Consider the following 5,293-nt stretch of genomic DNA (forward strand, 5'->3'; position numbering starts at 1 on the left):
CCTTGGTTTTACAGTGATAAATGAAAAACATTAAAATTCTCCAGTTGAACAAGGTATACAAGGATTTTTATGTTGTTTAGGGATTTTTTTGGTTTGTTTGTTTTCTCTTTTGTTAAAACACTGAGAGCAAAATAACTTACTGGATTATAAAGATAAGACTGAATGAGCATGCCACTAATGGAGAAAGGGGATAATTTCTCAGAACCAGTATTTTCTCCCATCCCATCTCCATTTGATGTCAATCAAAACATATTATTGGTCACTTAGTTAAAAAATGTAATGTACTTGTGCACATACACCAGTTACTTTATGTACAATAAAGGAATGGGGAAGGGGAAAATGAAAGAATAGAGAAAACTATACTGTAGTAGTCAAGATGTAGTGGAACCAAATTGCAGTTTTCTATTTAAGAATGTATTCTTGGTCTATAAAACAGAGTTATGGAGTAAAGTAACAGGTTCCCTTTTTAGTAGATACCTACTGTCTGCTGCTGGAGCACATCAATTGGATCTTCACCCTCCATTTCCAACCTTGCAGGAGTGTCTGTTTCATTAATTGGTTGCCTGTCAAATTGGAATCTGATCTGCCTCATCAACAAACCCTGTCTTCACAATAGGCTTTCATTAGTTTACTAAGTGGTGTGTGTCTCTTAATCTTAAACTGCTCCACAATACCATCCTGCCCTGCCACCTTCAAGTTAATATGATTGTTGTTCTCAGTCTTGAATCCTTCCTTGAGCTTTTTGTCTGCCATGGCAAGCACTGGAGTCTCTTCAGCTGCTGCTTCACAAAAGAGATACCAGGTCCACACCGAATGAGTACACAACTGTTATTTGAATCACTGAAAAAACATCATTTAAAAATTCATCATTCTAAAAAAAACAAAAAAATTCATCATTCTGATAGTTCATATCTGAAAATATTATGTGCCAGTTATTTACCAGTACTTCTTCTGTTTCATGTGTTTTTTGACTTCCCTACTTTGTGAATGAAGTGTTCACTCAAACTTTGTGTTTTATTTAAAATAAAACTTGTATCCTTAGTTTTGGAGAATTTTACATACTTTGGACATTTTTTGGGTACAAAGGATTGAACCCAGGGGCAATCAACCACTGTGTCACATCCCCAGCCTTTTAAATTTTTTTTTAAATTTGGGACAGGGTCTCTAAAAGTTGCTTAGGGCCTTGCTAAATTGCTGAGGCTGGCTTTGAACTTGAGATCCTCTTGCCTCAGCCTCCTTAGCCTCTGGGATTGTGTGCATGTGCCACTGTATCCTGCTTGGACAAAATATTTTAAGTTAAATGTACATAACCAACATCATCACTGAATATAATTGTGGCATTAATGCACACTGAACCTGTCAATGATTAAACAATAATGAAAAGTTCAAAAAATTCAACATTCCAATGCAATCTTTCAGTAAACCAGAAACAAATAAAAGTATCTTCAACTGGCTAGCCACATAAGCAAAAAAAGCAAGAGTATGTAAGATGGTGAAATACTAGGACAATTCCAACTAAGGTGAAGCATCCCAAGTCCTACCCATTCACTAAAGAAGGAACAAAAATAGATATATAGAACAGAAGTGCAAACTTGTATGACAATATTCAGAAAGTATGATTACACACCAAGAGAAGAAAAACACAGGGAATTCAATGGAAAAATAGTATCAGAAGTTAAAAGAAGTTGATTTTGTTGGGATTATACGAAATAGATATATAATACTTTATGTTTTTATGTAAATAATCACAAATTTAAAAATTGTAAAAGAGAACAAAGTAGCAATGATAGGATTTTTGAGATATCTAGAAATAAACTTATAAAAATGAACTCATTTTCAAACAAAATGGAAAAGCTTAATGAAACTCATGAAAAATTTGAATACATATGCATATTTAGAATATGGTATTCATACATATTCAGATAGAGACATGAGAAAAATTTTAGTATGATAATTGAACTTAAAGGTGATCTGAAGTGATAAATACAAAGCTATAGAACAAATATATAAGTAAGATAGTAATGAAGCAAATAAAATGATGAAGGGGAAATTACCCTAAGTGATAGCACCAATTAAACAGTGTTGTTCTGGAATAGGGATTAATAAATTAATCAAGGGAAAAGAATAACAGGTAGAGAATCAATGAAAATGATTTATGCTATAGAGTGTAATATGATATAGAGTAAGGAAGAGATGGAAAGAGTCTGACTTAATTCTAATTCATTCATTCTGTTCTTCATCTCTTTCATTTTTCAGTACTCAGGATGGAACCCAGGGCCTTATGCATGCTAGACAAGTGCTCTACCACTGAGCTATATCCCCAGCCATTTTGTATTTTGAGACAGGATCTCACTAAGTGGTGCAGGTTTGCAGCCCTTCTGTCTAAGTCCCCTGAGTAGCTGGGATTGCAGGTGCACAACCCCGTACCCTGCTAGAGTGTTAATTTCTGCAGGAAACTTTCTTACCTTCAGAATAGATGAGGTTTTATAAATCCCAGTCACCCCTATCACTGCTATTAGCCCTGTAAGACACCAGGGAGGAATGACCAACCAATCTAGCGTGTTCTTGCTTTTTAGTTCTTCCTCAGGACACTGGGAGGTGAGGGCATGGGTTTTTAGGTGGGAGGCCTTGGATTAGGAAAGGGCCCTAGATCCTGAGTGCAGTGGAATGGTTAACTTCTTCATGAGGGCAGAGGCAACATTAGCACCAGTTATAGTGGACCCCAGAATGTCTGGCTGGCCCCTGCCATCACCCCTTGGGCAGAATGAAGCTCTTGCACTTCTTCCTGAGAGCCATGGCCCAAGGGGGCAGTACTCAGATCTGCAGGAAACAGGAAGTTCATTTCATTCCAGGAGTCAAGATAAGGACCCTGAGTTAGTATTTAGAGTACCATCCACTCTGGAACAGTTAGGATGCCACAGAGTCTCATCCCAGTAGTAGCAGGATGAAATATTTCCTCATTTCCTTTCGGAGGTCTCAGGATGGTGAGGCCTTGTGTAGAGTAGGGGTGGAGGAAATTCAGCATATCAGGTGGGGATGGGAACCAATTTCCTGACAGAAGTCAAGATGGAAATCCTGAGGCAAGATGAAAGGGACAGCCCACTCCTGAACAGAGGAGTCCCATAGAATCTGAACTTTGCTCTCAACCATGGGAGGCCCCAAGTAGGGTTGTGTTGTGGAGTCCTCTTCTAACTTTCTCCTCAGGAGGATCTGTGAGAATTGAGCTTGGTCTGGGGATTGACCTCCATTCAGCAGAGGGATGAGTCCCATGTCCTGCCAGGAGTTTAGGTAAAAAGCTTGACAGGAAGATTGAGACAGGATCTAACCTAGTTGCCCAAACTTGGAATCTTCCTGTCTCAGTTTCCCAAATACCTGTAATCCCAGCTAGTAGAATTAATTTCTGCAGGAGACTTTCTTATCCTCATATCCAGATCAGAAGGTGCTCAGATCCTCAGCCCTGCTGTATGCTTTTAGAAGACCTAGGTAGACATGTATGATTACTTCCTCAGTGTCTTTGTGAAGTCTAAAAAGAAAGTTCCACAGAGGAAGGTCAACAGAGGAAAGAATTCCAGATCTTGCCAGCAGTCAAAGTAAAGACCTGAAAAGTTTGGTAGTCCCCAAGACCATCCTCACTATCTATAAGCTCAGGAGTTCCCAAGACCAAGATTGAAAATCTGCTAGGAGGACTCACAGAATTCACTGAAAGTCAATATATTCATGGTTATGGATCATTGCAGTGAAAAGATACAGATTAAAATCAGCTAAGAGAATAGGTGCATAGGAATTCCATGCACAGAGCTTCCAGTTGTCCTTTCCTTATGGAGTCACAGAGAGTGCTAACTTTTGCAAACCATGTGTGACAATACACATGAAGTATGGCTAACCAAAGAAGCTTACTTGTACCTTGAATTTCAGTTTGGGTTGGTGTTAATTCATGAAGACACTGTTGACCGCCCATGTGGCTAACCTTAGTTTTAGTTCTCTGCAGTTTGATCTAAGCAACTCCAAGCTTCCATCATAAATCATTGTTAGTTTTGACTATTTGGCTTAGTCCAAAGCCTCTAGATAAACAAGGACACTATTACCAAACATAATATTCAAGGGTTTAAGGCAAATATCAGACAACTCTTTGGGGAGAATTGATTATTTAGACCTTTCCTTGGGCAATGCAATTCTTTGTAACATAGAACCCTTAGAAGGACTAAGGGGACCATCTATGTCTAACCAGAAGAGGTTCCATAAAACCCTACCCTTGCTTCAGCTCTGGGGAGTGCTGGACAGGGGTGTTCAGCAGAGACTTCCCTCACTTCCTTTTCTGACTTATCATAGATTTGAGACTTTGGTTTGAGGGATTTAATTATATTTTGTAGGCTAGATAGGGCTCATGCTCTATTTTGATTTAAGATAAGACTAGCCCAGGTAAGAGAAGTTCTAGCATGGTCCGGCTCCTGTTTTTCACCCTGGGAGTCTTCTACACTTACATCATCTTCAGAGATATCCAGGAAGTGAGTTCATTGGTCTAAGTGGGAAGTCCTTGGGTCAGCAGTTGGCAGAGGGTGTATCTGGTCAGCAGCTGGAGTCAGTTGAAGATCCTGAGTGAAAATGAAAACTACCCCATAATACATTAGGCCCCTTAGAGTAACATCACTGGGAATTGCTTCCTAGAGTCTGATGTGGCCCCCCACCTCCTCCTTGTGCTCTTGGGAGATAGGTTAAAAAGTGAATGGAAGAGTTCTGGCTGTGAACACCTTCAGACTCCAGACTTTTCACTGACCCTGTTGAATACAATCTTGGTGACCAGGAGTATGAGGAACATAGGTAGGACCAACCCACGGAACTGAGGCATTGCCCTGGAAAGCTAAATTCATCCCAATTCTCCTAGATACTTCCACACCTCTACAGGAAATTGAGAGAAATGGTTTTAATTTCTAATTTGACTGAAACTACATAAACTTCGGGTTTAAAGGGTAGACTTGAGCTTTCCTTGTGGGGCGTAGAGAAGGCGATGGTTTGAATGGGGGCATCCTCATGTTGAGGAGGACAGGTCCTTCCAGGACCCCTGAATGTGGAATGAATGCCACACCATCTTCTGCTCTCTCTGCCAAACCTATTTTCCAACAGTAAAAGGATCACTCAGGAGAAACCTGGAGGTCTTCAGGAGACTTTCAAGTCTAGAGTTAATCTCTGACCTTGAGTTGAAGGAAGTGAACATGGATATCATGGAAAAATGTTACATCCTCATCAACAAAATGGGGCTCTCCTCTGCCAATGGATTGAGTATAGATTGGAGCTT

The 5,293-nt window shown here is 39.8% G+C and overlaps 1 pseudogene across 1 annotated transcript; it reads right to left on the bottom strand.

Moving 5' to 3' along the window:
- Positions 1-466: 466 nt before the first annotated feature.
- Positions 467-753, bottom strand: LOC306650644 (small ubiquitin-related modifier 2-like; annotated as a pseudogene). The gene has a single exon. The product of its transcript is annotated as a small ubiquitin-related modifier 2-like (transcript).
- Between the last annotated feature and the right edge of the window lie 4,540 nt (positions 754-5,293).

This window comes from Sciurus vulgaris, assembly GCF_902686455.1.
Source record: "Sciurus vulgaris genome assembly, chromosome: X".
Lineage (NCBI taxonomy): Eukaryota > Metazoa > Chordata > Mammalia > Rodentia > Sciuridae > Sciurus > Sciurus vulgaris.